We start from the raw sequence: 8,905 nt of genomic DNA, 5'->3' as shown, positions 1-8,905 counted from the left end.
TCAATTTATTGGATACATGACAACTGTGCGGGCAGCAGGACTATGGCAGGCTGGAAAAAACACTGAAGACAAAACAGGAGCTAACAGAGATCTGCGAAACTGACACACGAAAACTAGAAAATAGAACAAACTAGAAACAAAACACAAATCAGAATTTAAAAAAAATCTCCACATACCAAACAAAAGGAAACAAAGGAACAAAAGATTAACTGGGACTACCTGTCAAAGATAACTATTCAGACTGCCATTATTTTCTCCAAATTTAGTGTTCAACTTTAGAAAACAGTGGTTAAAAAAGATTGGATTTCAAAAGCATACCGTTTTGCCCAGCAACGTATAAGCATGTGTGAATTTAGTTCTGATTGCTAGAAAAAAAAAAAAAGTAACATAACATTTTTCCCTAAAAAATGTCCTTAGGCAGAAAGACTCATCTTTAAAACAAACAATTGTGGTACTCATTTTGATGCTGGCCAAGTAATGTTATGTGATAATTACATACAAAATGGCCAAATGCGTTAATCAAACATGTGAATATAAAAAAAGTAAAAAAAAAAAAAAGTTCCTTCTATAAGCAGATATTCTCTGTTCAGTGCATTACATTTTTTTAGTGTTGTATCTGTCATGATTTATGGTAGACTTCTAACCCACATGCAGAATCAGGCCCGGAGACTACTGGTGAGTAACTATTAGAAAAAACTATTACAGGTGATCCGTAGGTATAGGTCCGAGTCTCGCCTGGAAGCGGAGAGAACAGGTTAATGATTTGGCCAGAGGTGGACAAAAGTTTGATGGGTAAATGGGAGTAATCAGCTTAAGTCTTCTTGGAAGGATTTCCGATGGGGGGCCAGGGGGGACCGACCAGTGGGCTGGAGCGGGCAGGCCGGTGAAGTTCTGAGAGCTGCAGGGAGATTCGCCAATGGAAGTAGACCAATTCCTGGAAATGAAAGACAGGGAACAAGTGAGGAGGGCTGACAACAAGCAGAGGTTTTCTTGAGAAAGTCACAATAATGCTAACGTTTCTGTAGAAGGCTTAACGAGCTAGAGACTACCGTGAAGGAATAATCATCCGGCGGAGAGGAGAGGTCTGGTAGCTCCTTAAATCCTCTCTTGACTGATGATCCATCGAGCTTCAGGCGTGCAGCTCCACTCCAGGCCACTCCCCGACGGGGAGCCGAAGGGGAGAGACACTTTTCTTAAAAGAAAAGCCCAGAACCTGACAGTATATTGAATATAAAACTGTACACAAAGGACAATTCACATACAGTATAAATTCATGGTATCTAGAGCCTGAAGCATTTTCCAATAAAATGTGTCTAGACTGGGAATGTATATCATAGCAGAGTTTAATATCTTGGTTGTTTACTTTTTAAATCTGAGACGTGACCTTTTTATGAGAAAGAGTCTCTCTCATTGAGTAGCCGGTCGTACTATGTCTCATTATTCTGCTTCATGCTTTTAGATCACACAAGCAGAGATCTGTCAAGAATCTGAATGTTGACTTGACCATGTGATTTGTAATTTCACTGCTAAGAATAGAACACCCAAATGTTAATTAATTCCCTAACTGCTCCTGCTAAATATCACACAGCTTTCCCTGATGGTGAAACAAACCTTCTGCTGTATTCTTGTTTCTATTGTTCCATGTTGAAAATAAAAAAAAATAAATAATAAAGTCTTCATAGGAATGGCAGCATCAAAAAATAATTTCTTTCCTCACCTGAAGACAGCTGGCACAAAATACTAATAAGTTCCTGATTTCCATAATGATGGTAATTACCATGCCATCTATCTGGGATTCCGGTTTTCTCTGTAAATTCACATTTCAAAACATATTTTTGAAACCTGAAAATCTAAGTCAATCCACATGAAGGGAAACTAATACTGAACAAAAACAAACAGAAAACTTCTGCTAACAAAGTCGAAAACCTGAGGATTGCGTTGAATTCGGCAAGTACCACTTTTCTCTCAGGTGGTAGTTTCTTATAAAAAGCATAACAGTATAAAAAAATCAAGCACAAGCATAGCAAGTTCAAAGATAGATGACAAAGATGCTAAAGAAAAAAACATAGCTTAATTACCTTAGTCACACATTAACAGGTTCACAGAAAGGATCTAAAAACACTTTTCTCACTTAAGACTGGATCAATTGAAATACTTGTATTTTCATATATTTTAAGAATTTCACACAAAAGGTCTTGTTTCAGACTCTACAGTATGTACCCTGAGTGCACTTTGTGATGCTTTCAAAGGTTTCACGTGTGAGATCATTTTGAAATTGCCTCTAAATACTTGGAGTTTACTTTTCTAATTGACTATTTCTGCTTGTTCTTCTTGGAAATAGCTGTTGGAAATGTTTGTTTTTTGTTTGTTTGTTTTTTTGTAGAGAATGGCTAATTGTGGAACACCACCTGGTAAGACAAAAACCCCATTGTTATAATAGTGAACATTGGCAATGTTTAATAAAATTGCTAAAAGTGTAAAATCTAACATCGATATTTTCTGTGTTTGAGGTAAGTTAATCGTTGTTGATGTTCTAAATACTTACTGATCTTGCAGTCTACTACTGAGCCAAAAGGCAGGTAAGTTGGGGTAAGAAGGAGACACAGCCACAGACACAGACAAGACTAGTGCAGGACTCATGGGCATTGCGGGGATTTCCAGTTAGTAGTTCAAACCAGGACACAATCAGATGATAGGGGATCAGCTTTTATGCTGACTGGAGGTAAATCTCAAGAACGTGCTAGTAAAACACAAGGGGAACTGGTTCATATAGAAATAAGAAATTAGGAGCACCAGGTTGCTGTAGCAAGAGATGGGCAATCTGGCAGCAACCGAGGTCCAGCTGGTCTTTGTATGCTGTGACTTGATTAGCCCATGAGCCTAACGTGAGGAAATCAGTCCAGCGAGTGGCTCCACCTTCAAAGGATATCGCCGCAAATAAATTGTAATAAAGATAGAAGAACGAGGTCTGTAGCCACAAACCCCAAAAAGTTACAAATTGAACCCAATAAAATGAATTCTTTTCACATACAATGAGGAATCACAAATACTTTGTTACAGAACCTGAGTTAAAATCTGAGAAAATTATTACTTGTACCCTGTCATATGTCCTCATATTTAACTTAAATATTTAACAACTGGTAATCTTAATTGCAGATGTGTGTTTTTCAGTGTCACCATGTCTAGAAATATCTAATTCATGTGAACAAGTTTTATTCTTGCAGGTTTCTCATGCATGTCTTTAAAATGGCACAGGCAGGAGGTCAAATTCAATCTGTGACTCCAATTTTTTCCCATTTTATAGTCCCCCATATTTGCAGAGAAGGTGCTGTTTTCTGCTCAGTCGCTCAAAGGAAAAAGGTAGAAGGCATAGAGTAGAGGGTGGATTGTGCAGCAAATGCTCAGACTAAACCCTGAGGATTAAAAAAAAAACACCTGGCCGAGGTTAGACCAGTGTGCTTGTAATTTGAGAAAAGTAACATTCTTTTACTGTTTAACATTGGAATAAGAAAGGTCGTGAACATTTTACGTATTTCTTTAGAAACAGTCCAGAAGACCAGTTTTTCACAATTATTTAAGTACATTTTATATGAACTTTAAGTGATAATTTAAGATGAAATGAAGGGTAGCTCAGAAGAGTTGAGATGATTCATCCTATATATGTGACCTTTGAATGTGGACTTATGAACATCTTATGACAAAAAAGTGAAGTTTATCTTTGTTCCAAATGAATCTACTCAACCGTTTAATTTCTTCCTGAGTTTTTTATTTTGTATGGGGTTTTGCAAGGATTTTGATAGCTCAAAGTTAAGAAGATGGCATCATTTCCCTAAAGAAAACAACAAAGTGTTGTATTTTATGACTGCATAAACATCGCAGAACTTAGAATTGTCTTTATTAGAAAATAGACACACAGCACAACTGCAAAAAGATCACATTGTAGGAATCACAACGTTTTACTTTATCAACCATCTGTGTTTACTCCAACAGGACAATGAAACCCAACTACCGTTCACTGTGATAAAATACTCTAAAGTAATGCAAGTGAACAACAGACTGTAAATTATACAGTAAACCAGCAGCAAATGATTGTACATAACATGGCGCGGCACATAAAAAAAAAAGAACAAAATGATCCTGTGAGTCAGGCTGAGATGCTTTACTTCACTGCGGGGTTTTGTGAGAGCTACTTACAGCACTCTGTGAAATGACAGCCGTTGAATACATATTCTCATGCGCTGTCGTGCAGGCCTGAAGGTGAGTTAATCAAAGCTTGGCGGCATTTGACATCTTGGCTCAGAAATCACATACCGAGCAGTGCTCAGGTGGCATAAGTGATAAGCCCTGTTCTTTCTAGTCAATTGATTCCCAGGTTCATTTGGCTGAAGATCTGACCAGTTCAATTTGGTTTATTTGTGCAGCTGATGCCAACTGTGACATGCTCTTGTGAGTCACTGTCTGATGAAACGCCAAAACATGCAGGTGAGCAAGGCTCAGATCATGGGGAAAAAAAGAGGACAAATTATTTGAAAAGGGAAACGTAAATGTTTACTGTGAAGTTGCCAGAGGTGGAAAACTTTGATTCGCCCATAGACAATTCTGTTCTGAGCTTCTACTCTATAAGATGCTGAACATTAAAATTCCAGAGGAATTGATGACTGCAAATAATCCTGGAATACAGTGTCATTTTGCCATGCTACAATCAAAAATGTAATACATTTTCCCTAGACTGTTTTCCCTAAAAACAGTCTAGGGAATGTTTTTTTTTTTTTTTTTTTTTTTTTTTTTTTTTTCCTTTGACCAACCCAGAAAAGTCCATAATTTGCAGAATTACAGAAACATGTCATCTCATGTTTCTGGTCTCGATCGACCAATCTGTTTTGAAATAGCTCAAGCTCAGTAATATTGATTGGAGAGCATCTGTGAATATCAAATTTTAATTTGTGCCATGTATTATCAATATATCTAGATTTGAATCAAAAACAGGATTATTAATTTATCACACTGATGATGTGATGGTTTATTGGCCTGCTGTGAGTGGGACATCCACCGAACTTTCAATGCTTTGCTGTCCTGGCTGAAAAACGCTGCACCCAAAGCATGCTGCTGCCGCTACCCCTGTAGTGACTCAGGATGACATGTACTGTTCGTTATTTTTTTTTTTTTTTGTATGTTGATTAAACTGCATACAGTTTGTCTCAAACTGTGTGCACTTATGTGCTGCTCTATCACACCAAACTCTAAATATAGTACATAAAATTTTACTGTTTTTGAGAACATTTTAACATGTTCATTGAGTCTGAAAACTTCAAATAAAGGAAGTTTCAAGTGGCCAGAGTAATTTCTGCAAGTAGAATTGTAGAATTGCCGTTTTATGTGTTAGAATATCAAATTTCCACAAAAAATATGTTAACGAGAGCAAACCAAAAGAGAAAAATACTGTTAGAATCAAAACTGTACTTTGGCTCCACAGGACTGGAAGTAACCTGCAGCTGTGATTCAAAAAATCAGCAAAGATCAGCTTGAGAGCATCCTAACTAAAGGTAAACATCTGCATCTTGGGAAAGGATCAAGTAGAATGCTTTAAAGGGATCACAACTGAAATATTGATATCTGCAGCTGCAAAAACAAAGTTTTTTTGTTGTTTTTTTCCATGTATTAGCTGTAATATCCAAATGGTTTTATACTTTAAGATGACAGATGAACTAAGATAAATCCCAAAAGTGGAAAGACTTCGACCCGTCGACTGAGTCTGACCTGAGCTTACACTGCCAACATAAAGCACCCATTAAGCCGGTCAATTCATTTTTCTTGTTTAAAGAGACTTTCATCTCCGAGTAGCATTAATAACCTCTCTGAGGGTTTTAGGCAAGCGACTGTTCTACAATTAAACTGCTATACTAAATGAGCTGTTGTCACTAGTATCTTTGCTAATGACTACCTACACTTCAAAGTGAACCCAGCCTCCAAGCAGAGCCATGACGAATACAAGGTGCTATCACTGGCAGCAAACCGTGCTTCGAGGGTGAGTTAAGAGCTCTGTATCTTCTCAGCATTATTTGAAAAAGCAGCATTAAAAGGGGCTGAGCCCTGTGTGAGATGCTGCAAATTCTGTTGCTTTATTACAAATTAATGCATAGTCTGCACTATCGATGCTGGCTCAGTGTGTGACTTTGAGGTACAGTAAATACTTACCTGCCATGCTGTGAGAAAATATTCAACTCTACATATGTATGTTGTTTGCATATATTACACACAGTGCTCTGCATTCATTTTTCCTTATTTGTCTTCTTAAAAAATACAGACTTTTGCATATTTTATTGGGATTTTTGTAGCATTCAATTGTTAGGTGTAAGAACAATTGAAACTGTAACGGTGTAAGGTACATTTGCATAGAATGATACTGATTCTAAAAACATGTCAAGACAAAGTAGCTCAAATAAACTGGCGGCTAAGCAGCAAAGAAAAGCAGTCCAAAGGTCTGTGGTAAGTTTGGAGGAGATGATGCGGTCCACGGCTTAGGGTGAAAGAATCCATCGACAGGACAGCTATTATTTGTTCACACCACAAATCTTGCCTTTATGGAGGACTGACACGAAGAAAGCACATGTTCTGAAGAAAAGAATAAGAAAAATCCTATTAAGGTTTGTCACGAGCTGTGTAAGGCACAAAGGAAGCATGTGAAGAAAGATGTTCTGGTCAGACGAGACCAAAATTAAACTTTTTAGTCTATGTATAAAGCACCACATGTTTTGGAAATATAGCACATTACTCTGAACGCACCGTGGACCTTGATGAAACATGGTGCTAGCAACTTCATGTTGGAGGGATTCTTTTCTTCAGTGAGGAAGGGCAGAGAAACAGGTTGATGAGATAGTGGATAGTGCCAAATACAAGACAATCCTAGAGGAAAACATTTCCGAGGCTGCAAAGACTTGAGAATAAGGAGAAGGTTCACCTTCTAACAGGACAGTAAACCCAAACCCACAAGTCAGCCATGACTGCATACTTGTGTTAAATTAGCCTTGTCAATTTTAAGATCTTAATCAAAATGAAAATCTGTGGAAAGTTTTGAAAACAGATGTTCTCAGACCATCTTTTTTTATTGTGACTATGCCTGAACTGTTTGGCAAGGAAGAATGTGGAAAATATCTATAACAGGTGTGCAAAGTTGATGGAGATGATGATCAAAATACTTAGTGACTGCAGCCACAACTATTTCTGCCAAGTATTATGCAAATGGAAACACAAAACAATCCTTTCACATTTTTAATTTAAAACAATCTGAGCACCATGTCTCCTATGCCACCCCTCTCCCCCCACTGCTTTGTGTTGGTCTATCATAACACGTTCAAAGGTTAAAAATACTTTTGCAACTCACTAAGTCGAAGAGATGTAGCAGTGACCTGAATTTACTAAGAAAGGCTGACATATTCTTGCAAAGGATGCTTTTATTTTAAAGGTATCAGCAGTGAAATGATTATTATTACTCAACAAAACAAGATGGCCATCTGCCCGCAATTTTGGGGTATGAAGTGAGAGAACAAGACCATGAATATAAGCAATTAGAATCCAATTTCTGTTGGTGAAATGAAGCCTTCTGTCACAGTGTATGCCTGAAAATCCCTCTTGTTTGTCATCCCAACCCAAATTTAAACTCAAATCTCAAAAATGTGATTAAATTTCAAAACAACAGTAGTTTACATGTTCCAAATCTGTGTCACATTTGCATCAAACACCACATTTGTCCCATAGCCCAACATTGGAACGTTAGCTGCTCCAAAGTAAAGCAGTACATTATAGACTCAAGAGTTATAGAATTTCAATTGAATGCCATTTTACGCTACTTTGGATTTAAAACCAGTTTTTGTTTGAATAAAAACAAAAATCAGGTTTGATCTGGTCTCTGTTCTTATTGATCAGTTTTCCTTATCCAAGCTGAGGTCATTCAAGGATTTTTTTTTTTCTATTTCAGTAAGGGATAAACGTCTTACAATATCTCTAGCTTATAAAAAAAAAAATACTAGCTATATTTTTGAGAGGCTTAACAAACCAGCAGCTAAGTAGAAGTTTAGGGTTGAGTCAGGATTTATTTTAGGGATTATCTACTGGCCAGTCAAGGGAATGAAAACACACAGAATATCATATAAATCCCCCTTCAGTGACACAAATTCCCAGATTCATTAAGTGAGGATTCCATTAGTCTTCCATTTTGTATTGTAACACTATGCAATATCCTGAAAGAGAGAAATGGTGTACTTGATCAGCACCACATTTAGGTACAAGCTATCTGTCAAGATATTGTCCACACTTCTATCCAGCTGCTCATTATCCAGCGTGTCATTGACATAAGAAGATAACGCCACATTTTTCACTGTTCTGTGTTCCAGTTGAGATGATTACAAACTTGTTGATGTCAGATTGGTTTATCCCATTTTGGTCGACCTTCTGATCACTGTGGATCTAAAATAATCCAACAGGAGCTACAGCGGTGAAAATAACGTGACCCACCCTTCCAACCCAAATAATTAGGTTCTTGTCAAAGTCACTCACAAGTGTTTGTCTTCTTATCACCCACTAACCTAAAGGGCAAATACTCACTTGCTGTCTAGTATGGGTCATCCTGTCAGTTGTCATAATGTTTTGACTAACTTGTACATCTGCGTTAGAGGCTGTATCAAGAAAACATCAGGCTTTGAACTCCTAGATTTAAAAGCATGTATGGACATATGGATATATTTGCTAGTTCGTTGTTTCTTTTTCTGTAAAGAAATTGTTTCATTCTTACAATGTGAGTCTCAAATAAGTGAATAAAATTACAATTTATTTACTGAATCTTTTCTTTGTCTTTTGTCTTGTAAATAATCTATTTGTTTCATTTTCTGCTAGTTCATGTACAGTGCCA

The sequence above is a fragment of the Poecilia mexicana genome, unplaced genomic scaffold (assembly GCF_051168715.1).
Source record: "Poecilia mexicana isolate PSO_F unplaced genomic scaffold, ASM5116871v1 scaffold_17, whole genome shotgun sequence".
Taxonomy (NCBI): Eukaryota; Metazoa; Chordata; class Actinopteri; order Cyprinodontiformes; family Poeciliidae; genus Poecilia; species Poecilia mexicana.
Note: the sequence above shows the minus strand (reverse complement) of the source record.